We start from the raw sequence: 22,789 nt of genomic DNA on the forward strand, positions 1-22,789 counted from the left end.
ATTTCAAAAACTAAAGTGCCTATGCCACATAATGAGAGAAGACAACATAGAAAATATATTGGGCTTGGGGTTAAGACATCTTAGTTCACTTGAATCTTTCTTGTATAATTTTGAACAAGTCACTTATCTCTCTTATTTTCTAGTCAGGCAATCATTTATTCAACAACAACAAAAATAAATATTTGTTTGACAACTGTGTGTTATATACTATCTTAAGTATTTATTTTTAGGAAAACTGAGTTGAACTAGACGACTTTTTTATTTGTAAAAATCTGATTCACCTTTTATTTTTATGTCTTTGAAAAGAGTTTGAGGAGCTACAAGTCTATAAAAATCCTGTACAACTTCCTTCCAAAATCTGCCTTGGTTCCAATCATGTTTACCTTTGGCATTTCTTTTCATCCAAATTTCTTGCAGATCCTTATCTGAGAGATTTTTTTTTTTTAAACACAACAAAACCCACAAAGCATCTGTCTCTGGCAAGCATGCTCATGAGTCACATCTCCTCTGCAAAGTGAAACCGCGTGAAACCAGCTGATTAAAAGGAGTATATAAAGAGGAGGCAGTCTGTTAAATTTATTTTCAGTCCAGACTCCTAATTTCCATTCCACGTGCACTTATTTATTCAGGCACCAGGTCTTGGCAGGTACAATCTATTTAGGTAACCCTGCCCTGACTCACCTCTCAAATTTCCTGGCTGGAGAAAAAAGCTATTGAGCCGTCATCAGGGATAATATAGCCCCTGCTGACCAGGCTCAGTGGATGATTTCAAACTGGTTTATCATGGTCCCACCTTGATTAGGATAGAGCTCTTGATTCAAACTACCATGATCCTATCCTGCAAGTTGTCTATCTGTAGTAACCCCCAGTCTGGGTAGTGGTGGTGGGGGGCAGTCCATTGTGCCAGGATGTTAGATGGGGGAATCATCCATGCTTGATGGGAAGCACTGGGCAATGTTGAGAGGAGGGATAAGCATAACTCCAAATGGAACAGAGGATGGTGAAGAACCAATTGGTGGTTGTATGTTTTAGTATATTGGTTTGGCTGCTGAGTGTAAGCAGTCAGGTTTATATGGTAGGTCCGTGGCTTGGGGACTCAGCACCTTCTGTGTTGCTGCTCCTCCATGCTTAGCCTGTGCTTTCTTACTCTTGGTTCATAATAGGTGCTTTAGTTCCTACCACTATGTCTGAATTCCAGCAAGTAAGAAGAAGCAAAGAACAACAGAATTGCATATGCCTTATTTTTTAAGGGTGTGACCAGAAAGTTGCATAAGTAACTTCTGCTTGCATCTCCTATTGGCTAGTACCTGGTCACATTGCCACATCCAGCTTTAAGGAAGGCAGAGAAATGTAGTCTTTAACCTGGTAGCCATACACATGATAGAACTTCTATTATTATAGAAAAATAAATATGGGATAGAGCTTAGAAATCTCAGGGTCCTTGAGGGATGACACCATGAGTAGCATTTTGTGGGCCTCAGCATCTATGCAGCTCTGAATTTTTTATGGAATGGTTCTGGCTGTAGCCAAGGCTCTAGTTTCCCTCTTATACTTTCTTCTTTATGTTCTTGTCTCTTCTCCCAACTTGCTTCTACCTTCTGGGAGTGGAAAAGCCTGTTTTATCACAGGATTTTCCTTTACTGGGCTTAGGTCAATGGCATTTTTTATGAGTTAAATAGTATTTGCACAATTGCTCTGTCTTTACAGACTGGAGAAGAAGATTGACACCTAAACATATACCTTCAAAATATAATTCTTGGGCTTCCCTGCTGGTGCAGTGGTTAAGAATCCACCTGCCAGCTGCATAGCACAGGGAGATCAGCTCAGTGCTACCTAGAGGGGTGGGATAGGGAGGATGGGTGGGAGACGCAAGAGGGAGGAGATATGGGGATATATGTATATGTATAGCTGATTCACTTTGTTATAAAGCAGAAACTAACATACCATTGTAAAGCAATTATACTCCAATAAAGATGTTAAAAAAAAAAAAAGAATCCACCGGCCAATGCAGGGGACACAGGTTCGATCCCTGGCCAGGGAAGATCCCACATGCTGCGGAACAACTAAGCCCGTGCGTCACAACTACTGAGCCGGTGCTCTAGAGCCCACAAGCCACAACTACTGAGCCCATGCACCTAGAGCCAGTGCTCCGCACAAGAGAAGCCACTGTGATGAGAAACCTGTGCACCACAACAAAGAGTAGCCCCCGCTCGCCGCAAGTAGAGAAAGCCCACGCACAGCAATGAAGACCCAATGCAGTCATAAATAAAGAAAGAAAGAAAGAAAGAAAGAAACCAAAACCAGAATATAATTCTTCCCCATCTTTTCCCCAGATGCACAGCAGAGCCCTTTGCTTCTAAAGGAGAGAGCAGATCCCCAATCCCAGCTGGAAGTGCATGAACCAGAGACATTTAGAGGCAGCTTTTTTGCCTCATGAGAATGTGTTCTCTAGAGATGCTTGCACCTTGTTAAGGAAATCCAACCAAACTAATTTTGGTCTCTGTTTAAGATTTATAAAAGACAGCAGCAGGTAACTTGCTCATTTCATATTCTCCAGGCCCTTCTACTCTACCTGAAGTCTAAGGAGAAATGACATGTTTCCTGACAACATGATCTAGGGATATTCCTCTAAAGAACAATTCTTGACTTGTACTTTATTTTGTCCTTTTAAAAGATACACTACTGGGGAGTTTAAAAGTTGTCATATTTCATGCTTGAGGGATTTAGGTTCTTTCTGTCCATTATCTTGGCCATGAATTGGTGACATGTGCTCACTCCCCATTGAAACTGCAACATGTCCTTATAAAATTCTATGAGAAGAGAGATCTACGCTTAGGTTTCTACAATGAGTGAAGGGAAATTCTGAGTAGTCCTCCTATAGTGTTGTATATATAACTAATAGTTTAAAAAGTGAACAGTTTATTTTGGTGGCTTGTGGTTATTTAGGGGAAATAAGCCATTAATGGGATTTTATTTTCTTATCACATGGTGAAGTCACAAGACTTTTTCTTGGAGAAACATGAGGAGAACCAGGAATAAGTTGGTGTTAGGTGGGAAATGAACAGTGGGAGAGCACCTGGGTCCCATCCCCTAATAGTGTTGTCTGGTTTTTAGTTCTGGGCAGGTGAGGAAATGCCTGTCTTCTAAGGATGCACCAGGCTCCTGATCTCTACCATCCTGTCCCACATGGACAAAACTTGTGTCCTATGTCTCACATCTTCAGAGGTCAGGTCTCTGCTAGGTGAAGGGCTGATTGATCTAAGATACTCTAATTGTGGGAACATCAGGCACTTAGGTAGCTAGGCCAAAGAGATATTTTAGGGCAGATTCTTTTGCATTCCTTATAAGTCCATGCCTGTCTGATTTCAGAACCATGGATAAAATAACTCAAAAGTTAAATATTTCCATGTGAATGAAAAATTGAAAGAAACTTGAAGGGCACGTTCATGAGTGTGTGAAAGTTCTTTACCTCTCCTTTTTGTCTGGTGTTATAAGAATATATCTATGAATCTGCATATCTACCTATCTATCTATCTACCTATCTATCAGGAGGATTCTCTCTGTGAGTGTACTGCCTAAAAACTTGCTTTTTACTATTTAAATAAAGGGTGTAGAAAGGGTGAGGGGGTGGAGGAAGACATCTGACTACTAAAATGAGGTTGGTGTCAGAATAGATTTATTGATTCATTTTGTCCTTGTGAGACTAGTGATCTTTCATAGAGTCAGAGCATTTTTGTAATAGAAATCTGAAGACCATCTTGTCCAACTGCTTATTTTACACATGATGGAACTTTTGAGGTCCAGAGATAAGTGACTTGCCTAAGGCCACACTAATAAATTGCTCTGTTGCTTTACTTTTTAGAAAGTGAACTTTTTATTGAAAAATAACACACATTCAGAAGTACAGAAATTTTCCCAAAGGGACTAGATTTGTGTAACCAACTTGTAGACTGAGCATGAATATTACCAAGCACTTCAAAAATCTCCTTTGTGTCCCCTCCCCAGTCACTACCTTTTCTCCCACTCCCAAAGGTAAATACTACTCTATTTAAAACATAGCTTAAGGTTGTCTGTTTTTGAATTTTATGTAAATTCAGTCACACAGAATCTGTTCTTTTTTTTTTGGTCTAGCTCTTTCATTCAACATGATGTTTATGAAATTAATCCATTTTTCATGTTGCAATAGTCTGTCCATTTGTATTGCAATACTTTATTCCAGTGTGTGAATATAACACAATTTATTTATTTTCCCGTTGCTTTGTTTTTAATGACTAGAGATTCCTAGTGTTGGTTTTCATGTCCATCTTAATTATTTTGCTTCTGGACAGGGGTATTTTCTCAAAAATCAACCTACAAGGCAGTTGTCTGGGGTTGAATCTTTAAATACAGCAACCAGAAAGCAAAAATTTATGCTACTACTGATTATTTGCTATAGTAATTCCTGTTTTTCTTTTGCCTGACTTTCTATGACTATTGAGACGCTAGTTGAACGAGAGTCAGATGATATTCCTGCCCCTCTTCTATATTCTGCATTATGGCCATTTGCTGTTAAGAATTGATTTACAATTTGGGTTTTGAATGATTTATGTTAAAATGGTTTGTCTAGAGGAGGGACTTCCCTTGTTCATTTTCCCCAGATCCTCTGGGAGAATCCAGATGGTTCTTGCATTTTAAGTGAATGAACAGTTGCCATCTTGCATAATCTAATTGTCTAAAACTGCCCACATGCTTACCATCTTAAGGCATGCTGTCTGCCCAAGGTGTCAGGTTAACTTTCATATGGCTTTAAGAAAGAAGTTATTTTAGCCTGAAAGTACAGCATCAAAAAGCATCACTCCTGAGTGGCTGAAACTGACAGATCTTCAACTCCTTTATTAAAAATGCAATTCACCAGGCTGAGGAAGAAAATCTAATTATTTAACCGTCAGCAGTTTTCCCTGCGGTAAAATAAACCTTAAGTGTTTACAATCAAGTTAGCTATATTTTAACCAATTTACTTATTTAAGCAAGTATTAAAAAAATCCATACCATATCTTGTAAGTTCTTCTAAACTCTTTTTGTTTCCATTGATTTTCATTAAAGAGGTAATTGGCAGTTGATCAGTAGGTATGATTCTGATGAGCTGGTTTGGATGAACCTTCTGTGTGACAGAGCTCTGGGAAGAGGGAACCGAGAGATTTGCTGACACTCCAATCTATCTGCAATGAATGCAAGCTGGCTAATAAATATTTAATGGGCAGTTGTTTGCAGTTTAATAGAATTAGATAGTTCTATTAGAGTCCTGTTTGGAGACCTATAGGTATTATATATCACAGTTGAAGACATGGTTAATAATTTAAGCTAAGTGACTAGTAATTAGAGAGACAGCCAGATTAAGCAGGAACTTTTGGTTTTAAGCCATTTGGGAATGTGTGTGTGTGTGTGTGTGTGTGTGTGTGAGAGAGAGAGAGAGAGAGAGAAAGATAAAGAGAGATTGGAATTGGTAGGATTTTAGACTGTAAACCGTTATAAGGATTAGCTAATGCAGCAAGTCTGGGCCAACCCTTAAATGTGATAATAAAGCATGAGGCCCCTGGGGTTTATTTAATATCTCATCCTCTCAGTTAATGAGATGGAAAATAGTTCACTGTTTATCTACAGTAGATTGAGCAGATGTTGCCAATTCCGTTTTATGGAATGTAATCTTGGTGAGATTGTCTTCTGTCCGTTACCTTTTCATGGCCTTGATGTCTCCTGTACTCTTCTTGATTGGGGGTGGGGTGCAGATACCCTCTAGGCCATGGACTAGATGGAAAAATTTCCATGTTAGGAGTTAGTGGCCTTTTTACATTCTGAACCTCCAGTCACCTCTTATAGGGCAAAGCTGGTTTGTTGACCCAGAAAGGTTTGCAGACACCGCAGGGCTTCTCAGATGTGAAGACTCTTGACTCTAAGGACTTCTTCCCCAATAACTGTTTTTGAAATGTCAAGTTTGTGATTTTATTTGATTTATTTCATTTACTTCTTTGATTTTTCCCTATTCCATAAATGCATAATATATGAATTGGAGCATTGGGTCTAAAAAGCCTAATATGATTTGGTAAACAATTTCAATTTTCCAGAACCATAAGGTAATTAGTATTCTCCTAAATTGTGATATCAGAAGAAAGTGGCTAATTTAGGAACATAAGGTGGTAGAGATTTAGTTAAAGGCAAAAAGCCACTTTAGGCCTGTGGATTTGTTAGGATTTGCCTTTGTCTATAGCAGGAGCTGGACTTGTAATAGGCATAAATATATAAAGGCTTCTTTTTTTCTCATGCAAAAATGTCTGGAGGTATGTGACATTTGGTGGTAGAGCAGTGGGTCCAAGACATGAGGCCCAGAGTCTCTGTGGTTCTCTTGACTTTTTTCCTTATGTCCCAACGTGGCTGCTGCCACTCTAATTATTATGCTTGCATTCCAGGCAGGAACTGGCAAACAGGGATAGTGTTTCCCAGCAGTTCCCAGGAGACATCTGCATAGCTGTCATTGGTTGTAAATGTGTCACATGGCTATCCTTAGTTGTGGGGGTCTCTGGAAATGTGGGTTTACATCTATCTAGGTGGGTTTGCAGGAGAGGAAGAAAAGGGAAAGGGAAAAGTATTGCATGAGCCAACCTACAGTATTTGCCATATTTTCTTGGGAAATTTCCTTATTTTGTGGTAAATACTGACTTAAATCTCTTCTACAAAGTATAAGCCCTTTGAGATTTCTTTAGGCCCCGACGTTCTAAATGCTAATGACAAAGGCTTGCACATGGCATATTGGAAGTTCTTGATGAACAATGCTATATTCTTGGGAGAAGGAAGTAGATAAGAGAAGAATTAGGGAGAGAAGAGGAAGGCAGGGACCAAAGATGGTGTGAATATATATGTATGACTAAAATATATATCATACTGCACCATTAGAATGTGCACCATTATCCTCAGTTATTCTCATTCATTAAAGTTTTAAGTAGGGAAATTCCCTGGTGGTCCAGTGGTTAGGACTGCACGCTTTCACTGCCAAGGGCCTGCGTTTAATCCCTGGTTGGGGAGCTAAGATCCCGCAAGCTATGCGGCACGTGGCCAAAAATAAATAAATAAAAATTTAAAAAGAAAAAAAAGTTTTAAGTTCAACTTTATTTATATTTACTAAGAGGTTGCTATTACTGAGGTGTAATCAAGTAATATTTGCACTTGTTTTTCTTAGCCTTTTTTTCTTAATGTTTTAAAAATACATTCTTTCCTCTTAAAGTAATATGCTGTCATTGCAAACATTTTACAAAATACAGATGAAAAAAAAAGAAGACGCATTCAAAACCTCACTAACTAGAAATAACTTATGTTGATAATTTTGTTATATGGTAAGATCTTATTTTGTGCAAATTTAAGCAAATGGTGAAGTGATATAATGCAAATATTAATATTTCATTTAATGGAAAGATTTGAAATAGCATGAATTTATCAAATTAAAAATTACACCCTCTAAGGGTATAATTTCAAAGCTGTGTAGTTGTGGGAATTATAAGGGTGTTGAGGGGTGGGTACTGGAATCACTAGGTTGGCGATGTAAAAACCCCAGCAGGTTTTGTCAGAATGAGTCTTCAGTAGCTCCTCCTTTGCACTGAAATGATCACCCTAGATATATCTATTTTGAGCTGTGTTGTGAGTTGTGTTTATGTAGATAAATACAAGATTGTGCTCTACATTCTTTTTTATAATTATCTTATTTTAATTGTTTGCTTTGTTTGTTATCCTATCTTGCGCTCAGCAGATTTGTAGGGGCCAGTGAGGGAAATTTTCAGAAATGCTTGTTGTCATGAATAATCAAGCCAGGAACAATGTAGGATCTGCTATATGATTCATTCTCAGGGTTTTTTTTTTTTTTTTGAGTAATAGAAACAAGGTTCAGATTCAACTAATGTTTATTGAGCTCCAGTTATGTTCCAGGCATCATGCTAGGCACAATTACAAGCATTAATTCAGTTAGCACTCAGAATAATCCTGTGTGAAAATGGTTCTCTTATCTACTTGGCTGAACTCTTTTTTCTTGTCTCCCATATCTAATTAGCAAATCATATTGGTTCTGCTGTCAAAATCTGTCTGAGTCTGATCACTTACTCTCTCTACCTCTAGTACCACGGTCTAAATCCCTGTCGTCCTTTGCACACACTGCTTCAAGAGCCTCTGAGCTGCTCTCTCTGCTTCCACTCTGCATTTCCCCTCCCCTCATTCCATGACCATTTTCCTACAGAGAAGACAGAGCAGGAAAGTGTGATCTGATAAAAATATGAACATATTGTATAGCTCCTAGGATCAGTTGTATGTGGAAAGTGGAGGAGAAGGAAGATTTGGGAGAATGTTGTACACATAAATAACCAGAAATCTAAAATTATAAGAAGAGGACTCGGTCCTCATTGATGTCTATCAAAATGGAAATAGGGAGGAATATATTTGGTTATGCAGTGTAGGCAATTTAAATAAACTGTATATTTTTTTCTCTTGTTGTGAATCATGCAAAATATAATGTGTTAGAGTTCCTGTCTTCATACAGCAAGGACAGGTATCAGTACTGCAAACAGCACGCCCTGTGTGTAACGTTGCATGTTTTCTGCATCCCAACTTCGGTAATGAATTTTGATCCACTGTGCCAGAAGAAAGACTGAACTATCTTTTTATTCTCTTAGAGAAACTTACAGTACAAAGTTATTGTCATGTGGAGAGGTGATCAAAGAGTAAGCAGATAAAAGAAACAAGACAAAGTTATTACAAGAGTTTTATCAGCCAGTTAATTAACGAAAACATTAGGATATTTTTCTGGATTTTGTGCTATTTGTAACATTTGTCAACATTTAAAAATTCGCAATTTGCTCTGGTTTCTTTTCTCATTCTTAATAAATACTCACTTTCAATCCTAATTTTGTATTTGAAATTACAGAGATTCCCACCCCCTTGCTCTCCGCAATCATTGTTTAAACTTTGAGCCCTACAAAATCTGGATCCCTCTCTGCTTTTGCTTTATTTTCATAAGCTCACTCACATACATAATCCCCAAAAGGTCCTTCTCCCTAGTTTGAAGGGTATTTCTGCTTTATACAACCCAGAGAGCTTTGACTAACACAAATACCTTTAAAGAATTTAGTGGCAGAGTAACAGGCAGAGGGAAGATGAGGACAGGTATAGTGGGTGGGCAGAGAAAGGTCCTAATTGCGGTGCAGCTCTCAGGGAGGGCATGGCCATATGGGGGGGTTGGAGGGGTGTCCTTAGGGTGTTCCTAAAGATCCCAGAGGAACCTTGTCATCATAGGACAAAGAAAACCCCGCAGCCCGCAGCCCCGCAAAGAAAAAAAGCACAGAGGGAGACGGAAAGGGGCTGGAGAATTTAGCCAGCAGCCAGTCTGCTCCTTTGCAAGTTGTACACACTCCATACAATGTGTTGACTTTGTACGGGGAGGCTGAGGTGCTGCTATCCATTCAGATGACGCTGGTGTGGAATGAAAGCAGAACAGCAGGAGCTGTGCAGTGGAGAGGGCTCTTTTGATTTGCAGCTTCTTTTGTTGCTTTCCTTTTCAGTTTCCTTGGTTCTGTGGTTTGGACCTCCACAGACCTAGAAAAGTTCAGAAACTTGAAAGGGAAGAAGCCCTTCTTCCCCAGGGCTGGTTCCTCCACTTTCATCCTGTGTCAGGTGTTCACGCCTCACAAAGATGGTGCTAAATGGAACTCTGCAAAGTCTGGGTAGCTGGGAGTCCTTCTGAGATGTTATGTTCTGGCTATAATGGAGTCCTGTTACTACAGGCTGTTAACACGCACCCCTCCATTGTTGGAGAAAGACATCCAGGTAGCTGCAAAGCACGTGGCTTCCAGGAGGCTCTCAGGCTGGAGGATCTCTCAGAGAGTTTGGTTTTGTGAAAGGAACACAGAAACCTCGGGGCCTTACTTCTAAGATCCCTTTTTCTCTTTTTCCCCGAGTAAGCCGTTTAATTTATCTCTGTTTCACAGCATAAGGAGTTTAAAGTAGATGGTTGTAGTAAACAACCAACAAGTTCAAGCAATTTCAAGGAATGTACTTTGAGATGAGGTTGTGTTATCTTCTTTGAAGGATTGGGATTCTAAATATCTGTATCTATGTCTATATCTATATACAATAGGCTAGATATATTGCTTTCTGGAATTTTCTATGTATCATTGTATCTTTTTTTTTTTTTTTTTTTTTCCTTTTTGCGGTATGCGGGCCTCTCACTGTTGTGGCCTCTCCCGTTGCGGAGCACAGGCTCCGGACGCGCAGGCCCAGCGGCCATGGCCCACGGGCCCAGCCGCTCCGCGGCATATGGGATCCTCCCAGACCGGGGCACGAACCCGTATCCCCTGCATCGGCAGGCGGACTCTCAACCACTGCGCCACCAGGGAGGCCCTATCATTGTATCTTGACTCCTAGAGAGGAGAAATACATGGAATATATTCTAATACGCCACCATGCCCTGTCTGTGTAAACATTGCTATTCGATCATGGCATTCTTTCCTGCAAAGCTCTGATGTGGCTTCCAAACCATTTTCAAAGAGGGTTCTAGAGCGTCCCTCTCAATTGACTGAAATTTGTGCCTCACTGAAAAAGATTGTTGAGGGGAGAAAAGTTCCCTTTACATGATTCAAAGATTCTTTTACCAAAGAACTTCTTAAAGGCCAGACACTTATTTGCTTACTGCCAAGATAAAAAAGGAGAATATGAAGTTTCAGAGAAAGTTTAAACAAGGAATAGAGGGGCTGGTGAAATGTAGGCGCGCGCGAGAGAGGGATGTGTTTAATTTACATTAGGTGTTTTTGTCTGCTAGGCTGATGATTAAAAAAAAAGCTACCTTAGCAAATCAATTAGAGTTAGAATGACAGGCTGCAATAGTAAGAGTTGAGACAAGCTTCATTAGGCATTTGTGAGTGTGGCTTTTTTTCATCTCAGAGGTCCGCCTGGGTCACTGGAAAAACTGTGAATTTGGGTCAAGGACCCGAGTAAGGAGGGGAAGGCTCATTTATCATCAGAGAAGGGTGAGACGACTGTCCTCACTCTATTTGACTCCAGCTGTGAAGTGAACAGCTTATTTTGTTTTAGTGATGATTTGAGAGAATCATCAATAAAATCACCCATACTGTTTGCAGTGCAGCAGTCTATTTGTGTGTCAGTGTGTGTGTGTGTTTGTGTGTGTGTTTCTCTGTGTGTGTGTGTGTGCATGCTTGTATACGTGCACATATTCTTTTTTTTTTTCTTTTTTTTTTTTTGCGGTACGCGGGCCTCTCACTGTTGTGGCCTCTCCCGTGGCAGAGCACAGGCTCCGGACACGCAGGCTCAGCGGCCATGGCTCACGGGCCCAGCCGCTCCGCGGCATGCGGGATCCTCCCAGACCGGGGCACGAACCCGTGTCCCCTGCATCGCCAGGCGGACTCTCAACCACTGCGCCACCAGGGAAGCCCCCTGCACATATTCTTGATGCAAGCAGAAAGGGAGAAAGCAGGGAAAAACTTTACCTTTACACCTGTATTTACATACGATTTCCTCCTTTCTGCTCACTGATGTTAGGGACTCATCTCAGAGTCTCCAGCTGGTCCATCTTTGTCCCTGATGGTTAGCATATTGAGCCGGTTTTGCAGCTTTATTCCTCAAATGTGCTTCCGTTGCCTACTGTGCAACTCATATAACCAAGCACAGAGGATTCTTTGGAGGAAGAAGTGATTAACTGGAAGAAATGGGCAGAGTGGACGGTCATCAATCACTTTCCTTTATCTTCAAGAGCTCATTTCTTGAAACTCAATCGTTTCGAAGACTCTAAGGTCCTTGTAATAATTTCCTGGGTACTTACTAAGCTAACACACACTCGGCATGTATGACGTGTGAGGCACTGTGCTAAGCATCTTCTTTTCGTGATTTCATTTAATCCTTACAACCACACTGCAGGGTAGTAAGTTATCCTACCATCCATACAGTTATTCGGGAACCTGGGCTGATGGAAAATTTTTCCTCTTCAACAGATAGTTTTTAAGGTCACCCTGGGGGATCACCTCCATTCTAGTTAGCTGAAAGATAAAAAGAATACGATGGAGTGCTGTGTGTGTGGTCTTCATTTATCATGTCTGGAAGTTAAGGCCCTCAATTCTGTTCATATTCTGTTGGCTAGAACTTAGTCACATGACTGCCTCTAATGATAAAGGGAACTGGGAAATGTAGTCCCTGGCTAACCAGTTACTTCTCTGAGACATCTCAGCTCTATGGGGGAAGGGTAACACAGTTAGCCTTCTTTGTCCTAGTCCGTCCCTCTGGCTACCAAGTATGTAAGAAGAGCACCTTTCTTCTCAGACTGTTGCCTTGGAGAGACAATCCTGAGTCCCATTCATTTACTGCATCCATTCGTTTACTGCATATGGGATTTCTGGGTAATGCACTGTCCTACATGAAGTGTGGGTGAATGTGATTCCTCGTGACCTGCAACACATGAACTGAAAGCTGAGTTATCTTCTCTCCCCTACCATACATCGATAAATAATGACAGTTTAAACACAAACACATAAACCCCAACTTGGAAAATGAAAGCATGGGAAGCTCACAGCCATGATTGAGCTGCAGCAATGATGAAATTATCCCTGGCCTAGTAGATGATGGACTTTTAAAAAAAGGTTTTATGAACATTTGAATAGAATGCATCTTCTCTGTTTGGTACATACACACATACACACATATATATAATATATGTTACATTTAAATTTGTATCTGTCTATAATATATCTATATGGGTATAATTTTCATACCTATATAGGAAGAGATAACACATGTATAATGGTGAATGAATTTTGTTATTCAAATTCTCTATATCTCTACTTAATTTTAAACCTTTTTGTTATGCAAAATAAAGTATATATTGAGAAAAGTGCTTAAAACATATGTACATTTATTTATTTATTTGCGGTACGCGGGCCTCTCACTGTTGTGGCCTCTCCCGTTGCGGAGCACAGGCTCCGGACGCGCAGGCTCAGCGGCCATGGTTCACGGGCCTAGCTGCTCCGCGGCATGTGGGATCTTCCTGGACCGGGCCACGAACCCGTGTCCCCTGCATTGGCAGGCGGACTCTCAACCACTGCGCCACCAGGGAAGCCCTGTACATTTTAACAGAGTAATAATGTGAACATCAGTACGATCATCATGTAGGTCAAGAAATAACATTACTAGCATGCCAAAAGTTCCCCTCCCCCATCATTTTGTTATCACAGCCCCTTCTATTATTGCCCAAGGTAATTACTCTCCTAATGTAATGAGATTCACTACCATGTTTTCCTATGTAGTTTTACCACCTAAGCATGCATTCCTAATATATATACTTTAAACCTGTTTTTGAATTTTGTGTGAGTGGACTCATACTGTGTTTGTTTCTCATGTCTTCTTCTTTTTACTAAACATTGTAATATTTATTGAATATCACTGCAGTTGATTTATTTCTATTCATGATTTAGAAGAGCTTATCTCTTATTTTAGCCTCTTACATTTTTCAGTCTTACATTTTCAGGTAATGTGTTCAATTCTATGGCTTGCTGTTTTGCCAAAAATTAATCAACAATTTTTCTGTGTTAATTACAAGATATATATTTTTTTGTTTATCTCAGCTTTTTTTTTCTTTCAGTTTTTATTCAGTTATACTATGTATACAGTAAAGTACAAAAACTTTAAGTGCATAGCCTGATGAATTTTTACAAATGTAGGTATCTGTGTAACCACCAGCCAGATCAAGTTATAGAATTTTTAGCACCCCAAAAGGCTTTCTCATGCCTTTATCAGTGAATGCACATCCTCCACCTATATTAACCATTCTGATTTCCATCATCATAAATTAATTTTTCTTTTTGAACTTCATATAAGTGAAATCATACAGTAAATTCTATTTTGTGTCTGTCTTTCACTCATTAGTATGTTTTGGGGTTCCATTCATGTCTTTGGGCATACCAGTAGTTTGTTCCTTTTCATTGCTGTGTAGTTTTTCATTGTATGAATATATCAAAATATGTTTATCCACTCGATTATAATGAATAAAACTGCTCTGAGCAGTCCTTTTAAAATTTTTATTTAAAAAAATTTTTATTGAAGTATAGTTCATTTACAATATTGTGTTAGTTTCAGGTATACAGCACAGTGTTTCAGTTTTGTATATATATGTTGTTTCAGGTTATTTTCCATTATAGTTTATTACAAGATATTGAATATAGTTCACTGTGCTATACAGTAAATACTTGTTGCTTATCTATTTTATATGTAGTAGTTTGTATCTGTTAATCCTGTACTCCTAATTTTTCCCTCCCTCCCTCACCCCTTTGGTAACCATAAGTTTGTTTTCTATGTGATATTAATAGACTGTGAGTCTATTAATGTTTTGTATATAGATTCATTTGTATTATTTTTTAGATTCCACATATCATATAGTATTTGGCTTCCTCTGCCTGACTTACTTCACTTAGTATGATAATCTCTAGGTCCATCCATTATGCCGCAAATGGCAATATTTCAATCTTTTTTATGGTTAATATTCCATTGTATATATATACCACATCTTCTTAAACCATTTGTCTGTTGATGGGTGCTTGGGTTGTTTTCATGTCTTGGCTCTTGTAAATGGTGCTGCAGTGAACATTGGGGTGTATATATCTTTTTGAACTAGAGTTTTCGTCTTTTCTGGATATATGTTCAGGAGTGGGATTGCTGGATTGTATGGTAGTTCTATTTTTAGTTTTTTTAAGGAACCTCCATACTGTTCTGCATAGTGGCTGTACCAGTTTACATTCCCACCAATGGTGTAGGAGGGTTCCCTTTTTTCCTCACCTTCTCCAGCATTTACTGTTTGTAGACTTTTTGATGATGGCCATTCTGACTGGTATGAGGTGATACCCCATTGTGGCTTTGATTTGCATTTCTCTAATAATTAGTGATGTTAAGCAGCTCTGAGCAGTCTTGAACATGCCTTTTGTGGATATATACACACATGCACACATAATACATACTTATTTATCTTGGGAATATATAGAGATGTGAAATTGCTGGGTAACAGGGCAGCTGTATATTTTACTTTATTCAAACTGTTTTTCAAACAGTTTTAAGAAATGCTTGTAACACTTTACACTCCAACTGGCATTGCCTGAGGATTCCAGGTGCTTCATATCATCACCAACACATATGCTTTCAGTCTTTAAAATTCTAACCAGGGGAGGGCAAACTTTTTTTATAACTGGACAGACAGTGAATATTTTAGACTTTATGAACCATAAGGCCTCTGTTGCAACTATTTACCTCTGCCATTGTAGTGCAAAAGCAGCCATTGAAAATAAGTAAATACAAGGGCATGGCTGTTTTTGCTGATCTTTGATTTAAAACGTCTGTTCCATTACATCTGTATTCCAGCCAATGGGTAGAGGAAAGAGAAAGTGGAAGGCATTTTTCTTTTCTTTAAGACAGTGGCGCACAGTTGCACATATTGCTTCATCCCGTATCTTATTGGGTAGAATTTTGTCACATGACCAATAAGCAAGAGGGGATGAGAAAGTATTTAGCTTGGTCGTCTGTGATAAGCTAAAATTCTCAGGGCGTTTCTTAAGAAAGGGAGAATGGATATAGTGAGACAACTAGCTATCTTTTCTACAGTGGGCCATGTCCTGTGGAAAATTTCTTTAAGTCAAGGAAAATTGATGTTTATTTCTTTCATTATATTCCCTCTCCATGTTTTTCATTCTCTTCTTCTAGAACTCATGGTAGAGAGATACTGGCTTTCTAAGATCTGTCTTGAAAGATTTAAGATTTATCATGACTTTTGCCACTTCTCTTATAATTTCTATCTCTTGGTCCATTTGATGGATTTTCACCTTGATAATGCAGTTTTAGTTGATGTCCATTTTGCTACTTTTTTGATTTATTTCGTTTTTTAAAAAATCTTAGCAATCATGTTTTTAATTTGCTGACTGATGATCATTTTTCACAGTGCTCTTTTATAGCTGTAAGTCCTATCAAATCTCTTGAAGATAATTGTTATGTATTTAAATTTATATTCACTATTGTTCATAAGCTCATTTACAGGGATTGGTTATTTTGCTTTTCAGCCTTTTATCTCTTTCATTTGTTAGTTTTCCTCATAAGTTTTGTTATTTTGGCATTCTTATATTTATAATTTGGGGTCTAGATTGATCAGTACTAGTAGTTGGAATGGATTTCTTCAGCATAAATGAAAATAGCTGTTCTTCTGGTAGATAATTCAGTTATGATTACAGGATCTGTGTCTCTACAGCTGTGTAGGGCAGAAGGGGAGAGAAACATTGGGCTGTGTAGCCTTTTCTTTAGGTGTATGAGTAGCTTAACTTTGGATGCTAGGAGTTTCATGAAACACAGTGTTCCAGTGCTTGCTTGAGTTGTCTTTTGGGGGCATATCTTCCACTTTATTTAGAGGGTTGTATTTGAGTCTTTCATTCAAAATGTATTGAAGATGATTTGAAAGCAGGCACCATTGCAGCTGCTCTCTAGCACTTTAATTTTCTCATGGACAGTCACAAGATTTGTTGACTCTGCTGAAGCTTGCTACTGTACCTGATTCTCTTATTTGGGGATTATTCTGTAGTTCTGTTGGTCTTCTCTTTTGCCTGAGGTTGAGTTCTTTGGGAGTTCACTGTCAATCATATGATGTGTTTTTTCTATCTTCCTGAAGTTCCTTAATGATCAGGTTGGCTGATGCACCTTCCGTGCTCAGTCAGCCATCATGAAGCGGGACTGCCTCTATTAGTTGAGTTTTGTGTCAGGGCTGTTGGAGAATGAGGCAAAAATCTCAACAGTGTTCTTGGAACAGGCTAAAACTTTGAAAGCAAATGTCCTTTCTGTGTTTCAATACCTTGTTTAAAAACATTCCAACAGAATGTTTCATTTTGCTGGAATCTTTTGGAAGGACAGTTTCGTGGTAGTCCTGGGATGTATATATCTGGATAACAGCACAGAGTCTGGTACAGGAGGCATTATGGGACTGTAAAGGGAGCCGGTTACCATGCTACCTAAGACCTGGAGGAATGGAATCGAGTGACCAATGGGGAGATGGGGAGGTTTTGTAATTTTGTTACACTGTGCTGTGGTTTTGTTTCCCTTTATTTAGAATGAAGCCCATCAACTGATTTTCAAATTGACTTTTGGCATTTTGACAGTATTTAGAGGAACAAAGTTGGGATCTAACTATTGCTTGGATTTATCATGAATTACTCTATTAAAACCATTATTTCATTAAGTTCCAGTTTCCTTAGTTAAGTTTATTATTATATGACATGTTTGTTTTTCTTTTTATAAAAATAATATATGCTCAATTGTAAAATTTTTTAGCAAATGCAGATAAATTAAATAAAATAATTTAATGCTTAGTCCCTCTATCCATAGGTAACTGTTGTTATAATGATATATATATATTTAAAAATATATATCTTCAGCTCTTTCTTCTCCCATGTGTGAATTAGGCTTAATAGAAATTAGGTAACTTACTTACAGTTATTCAGTAAGTGGTGAAGCCATGATATGAAATAAGAAAGACTTATTCCAAAGGCTTTGTTCTTAAACACTACAATTTATACTTTGCCTTATGGATCAAATCCTAGCCTTCGAAGGTCTTGGAAGATGTAGGATTATAGCAGTTGGTAGCCATCAGCCAGGAGCCGAGTGCAGGAGGATGAATTCTGTAAAACATTCTGTTGGGTCCCAAGAGAAGTGTTGTTCTTCAGAGGATCTATTTCTCTTAGTTTCCCAAAGGTCCTGCTCTTGTTGATGACATGTATCTTGTTGAATCTGAAATTCTACTCCTTGGTTCACTGTCTTTAGTTTTTGTTTTTAATAGAAAGTCTGTACCGTTGAATTCTATAGAAAAACAAGCCAGCAAACAAACAAAACACCCTTACGTGGATTCTAATATTGTAATTATCAACTTGGATGCGGTTTTCTCCTTGAGATTCAGCAAAGATAGATGAGGCACTGTGCATGCTACAGCCTTCTTCATTATCCTCCGATTTGCTCATCTTCTTGGCAGTCTCATGGAAGTTTTCGGGGACCCAGAGAACAGGGTTGCCATAACATCTCTCTAAGATCTGCTTCAGGCAGTGCATTTCAGCAAAGAGGAAGCCTTGTAACATCACAGGTATCTGAAATTGCAAGTGATGGTCCAAATTCTTGGCTCCAACTATAAAAGACTGATTTCCCCAACTCCTCTTCTTTGGACTTTCTTGCTCTGAGGCCACGCTGGCACTGCCTGCATAAAGTACTGTTCCATTTGAAACAGCTGTGCCTAGAAGCAGATCAGAGTCGGCAGAGTAGGGGTCATAAGTCAGCACAACTCTGCTACAGAAGCATTTTCTGTGGCTGCTTTTGGTGGATGCTGACTAGAAAATCAGACTCTCTATAATCAACAGAACTTGATGCATTCTTAATTTCTAAAATACATCATGCATTTTAGAAGTTAAGAATCTAATTCAGAGATCCTTAATGGCTTACTACCCTGGACATAAACTGCAGCTCATAGATTCTGTTCTTTTTTTTTTTTTTTTTTTTGTGGTACGCGGGCCTCTCACTGTTGTGGCCTCTCCCGTTGCGGAGCACAGGCTCCGGACGCGCAGGCCCAGCGGCCATGGCTCACGGGCCCACCCGCGCCGCAGCATGTGGGATCTTCCCGGACCGGGGCACGAACCCGTGTCCCCTGCATCGGCAGGCGGACTCTCAACCGCTGCGCCACCAGGGAAGCCCAGATTCTGTTCTTTATGTGCATATTTTGATCTCATCAAAATGAGTGTTCTCAGACTTCCTTTTAAATAGGGTTTTTTAAAGTTGGCTAGCTTATGATGACAAGATCTGCCTTTTCCTCCTCTGCTGAAAGTCACATGGTCCCATCTTCCCTACTTGAATGACGTAAGCTACTTCTACCTGCTGTCCATAAGACATATCTTGGTGGGGAACTTAGCTTTACTCAGGAACAAAAGGAACACTGTCATTTCAGCATGTTAAGAAACTGGGGAGTGGTGGTTCCTATCACCTGGCCGGTGAACAGTCTCCTGCTTCCTTCAGTGCAGTTCTTATAAATGACAAGTTTTTGGGTTTTTGTTCAGTTTTTACATTTATGACTTGGTGTTCTTTTTTCTATAACAAAGTTTAGCCATCCCAGGATGCTCTATCAATCCTAAAAGTGGTATCAAAGATAGAGTTCAATTAAGAAGGCAAGCAGGATTTTGAGACTTTAACTGATACACTGAATAAGACATTCTTCATATGTCTTTCCTTCTCCCTTATGCCATCTGGCAATCATCTTCGACCACAGCCTCTATCATCTCTACTCCCTTCCCACAGTTCATAGAGTCGTGAGCTGTGACCCCGATTTTGGCCTGAGCAAGAATCTACTATTGATGATGGTGGCAAAGCTGGTGTTGGACTCACATCACGATCCAGGTTCCTGAGGCAGAGTTAGACACTATAACCAGCCTGTCACCCTACTGGGTGTAAAGCTTGAAAGCAGAGTGACCAAAAAAATGAAGACAAATCAATAGTTTCTCTTTCCTCATGAGGAAGGCAATCGTATGCTCTTCTCGCTCCTAATAGTACACTTCTGAGGCATCTTTATTGTCTGGTTGGGTATCCTCCAATACCTTGAAAAAACATTCAACGTGATAGCCATATGAAGTTACTGACCAGGAAAAAGCAGGAAGTTGGGATGTAACATATCTAGTCAATGATAAAGTACAATTGAAATGATTGGGATATAAACACCGGCTCCCAAGTAGACCCATTTCTATATGAGAGAGTGTGTGATTGTAGAAGAGACTAGCCGTCCACCAGAATTGAGTGCTGTGCCTTCCATGGTACAGGATCAACCTTGGGAAGAAGTTGCCCACCTAGGGACTACATTTCCTGGTCCTCCTGGCATCCAGATATGCCATGTGACCGCTCTTGCAAAGGAGCAGAGGTATTATTTCCTGGGCCAGAGTTTTAAGAAACCAGTATGTCTTTTTTTTTTTTTTTTTTTTTTTGCGGTACACGGGCCTCTCACTGTTGTGGCCTCTCCCGTTGTGGAGCACAGGCTCCGGACGCGCAGGCCCAGCGGCCATGGCTCACGGGCCCAGCCGCTCCACGGCATGTGGGATCTTCCCAGACCAGGGCACGAACCCGTGTCCCCTGCATCGGCAGGCAGACTCTCAACCACTGCGCCACCAAGGAAGCCCACCAGTATCTCTTTGACCATGTCTTTCCCCTGTCTGTCATCTGGTTACAGGAGACTCCAGGGGCCTAGGAATTGACAGAGCCACCAGACAGTAGGATTCTCGTTCTCTAAATCTCCATGTGGAGGAGAGTAGCCTGCTCACCTAGAACACTTTCACTAGATACTAACAGTTTTATTTATTTATTTATTTATTTTTAAATTTTTTTGCGGTACGCAGGCCTCCCACTGTTGTGGCATCTCCCGTTGCAGAGCACAGGCTCCGGACGCGCAGGCTCAGCGGCCATGGCTCATGGTCCTAGCCGCTCCGCGACATGTGGGATCCTCTCAGACCGGGGCCCGAACCCGTGTCCCCTGCATCGGCAGGCGGACTCCCAACCACTGCACCACCAGGGAAGCCCTAACAGTTTTATTTTTAAGAGCAGCTGGTGCTGCCCTAACTAATACAGGCAGGGAGGCAAGTTGGGATGATGTATTAGTCACGGCAATGACCTTGTCTGTATTTGTGCTTTACATTTCAATAGCCCAAATGATGTTGTATCCAGTTGCGAATTGTCCAGTTGCCCCAGCAATTGATGTACTTATTTAAGTCAAGCTACACGATCCTATTCCTTTGCCACTTGATTTGCTAGCAGGTGTTTAAAATGGAATGCTCTCCTTTGTCTGAGCATGTGCTATCAAAAGTTGTCTATCAATAGCAATAGAAAATGCAACTAACAAAACCTATTTCTTTTAGATCTATTTCTGCATGTCTCATATTCTCAATGTCATTGGTACGACCCTCCCACACCCAAGTGGTCATCTGGCCTTCCCTAACACAGTTCTTTAATTTCATTGAGAACAGACGTTTGTCAGATTTAGGTGGCATATGTGCTAACCATAGTTTAATTGGTCTCTCCTGGTCTGTGGTGGTACAGGTGTGATGCAAATAAAACATATATCTGCAATGGAGGTGATTGGAATTATGGTCAACTGACAGCAGGCATCAACCTCTCAGTGCCTGAATAGCCAGTTTATTGGATAAGACAGGACAATTACCACAAATGGCCCATCAGAATGGTTAGAGCTCCCTACAGGCTTTGAGGCAGGTGTTTGTGCCTTCCGTTTAATCTCTTCCTTTCTAGTTCCAGGCCACATGCAGCCCTTGGCACGAGCAGAAGCATTTATACAGAAATGTGGGTCACCTGGATGCCCAGCACAGTGGATCAGGACATTCATTGCCAAACAAAGCATGAGCTCCCTATAACGCAAGCTGGATTTCTCCAGAGGAAAGGTAACCTGACTTGCAATCTTTTTCGGATCATCTGTGTATTTTGTTTAGTAGCATCGTGGAAATTTAGAATGCTTTTTCGTTAGCTCTAGTGGACCTTCTAGTACATTTTCAGTTCAAATCTCTCATTCTATAATTGAGAATTTGGGGTCGCAGAGAGGTTAAGCAAGGGCCCCAGGTACAGCCTATTAGGGGTGAAGCCCAGGCGAGATTTTAGGGCTTCTCAGCCAGTGCTGATTACATGACTTCCTGTTGCTGTTCTGAGCATCCTTTCCCGTCACCAGTCAGCTCCTGTTCATAGAAGAAGCTGAAGCCTCAACAGCTTTTAGAGATTGGAGAGGTAAAACAGATACCTCCAGAAAGAGAAGTTGTGAATAACTGTTTTCTTCTTAACACCCCTCTTTTCTCCTGTAGGGATTTTTTTTTTATCTCATCACAATCAAAGTAGCTATAATTCCACAGTGGTGCTTTTCCTTCTGCTGGTGTTGAAGTCGTTTGAGATCTGTGACAAGTCTGCTATATAGCAAAGTTCTAGTTCATATATTATGGTTGATCATCAGAGTTTCACGGAGGACGTGTATTGGAATATTAGTATCCCTCTCTTAGAGAAGCAGAACCTGGGCTTATGAAATCTCTTATAACTTTCCTAAGGTCACCTGGGCCGTGCTGGGATTTGAACCTGAGACTGACCTCTGCCAAATCTGTGCTGTTGACCTCATGATACATGGTCCTGCAGAACACTCAGTGCTTCTGTAGTAATTTAACTTACTACCAGGGACTAGATTCAGCTTTGGGAGAGGCTGTTTCACAAGGTTGGTACATTTTCTCAAATCTCCACTTTCAGGATCAAGATTCAGATGGAAATTTTCTTATTTGATCTTCTGAAACCATAAGTGGTCTGAACATTGTTTCAGTGATCAAACTAGAATCAAACTTGGACTCAGAGAACCGGACCAGAGCAGTGGAAAGATCCAGAGGTCTGGGTAACAGTACAGCCTTCCTGAGAAATCTGTCAGTGAACTCACTGTTGAGTTGTGTTAGATGTTAGTTCATTCTTGTCTTTAAGTAACTTAGTTTCTTTGATTTTTTTGGCAAAAATTGGTCCTGGCTACATTTTACGTATTTACCACTTTCCTCATAGAAATATAGTCCTCGCTACTTGGGTCATTGCTATCAAAACTAAACAATTTCTAGGCTAGTAAAAAAAATTTGAGCATTACTGTGTTATGGACCAATTTATAAAACTGTCAACTTTCTAGATGGTATTTTTTTATTTGTGGATTTTT

At 40.0% G+C, this 22,789-nt stretch overlaps 1 long non-coding RNA gene across 1 annotated transcript in view; it reads left to right on the forward strand.

The window, feature by feature from the left end:
- LOC309805130 overlaps nt 1-21,661 on the forward strand; it is a 90,585-nt gene extending 68,924 nt beyond the window's left edge. Inside the window, exon 3 of the long non-coding RNA XR_014294227.1 lies at nt 21,358-21,661. This is a non-coding gene — a long non-coding RNA (uncharacterized lncRNA). The remainder of the gene's footprint in view (nt 1-21,357) is intronic.
- Nucleotides 21,662-22,789: the final 1,128 nt, after the last annotated feature.

This window comes from Mesoplodon mirus, assembly GCF_964341445.2.
Source record: "Mesoplodon mirus genome assembly, chromosome: 5".
Taxonomy (NCBI): domain Eukaryota; kingdom Metazoa; phylum Chordata; class Mammalia; order Artiodactyla; family Ziphiidae; genus Mesoplodon; species Mesoplodon mirus.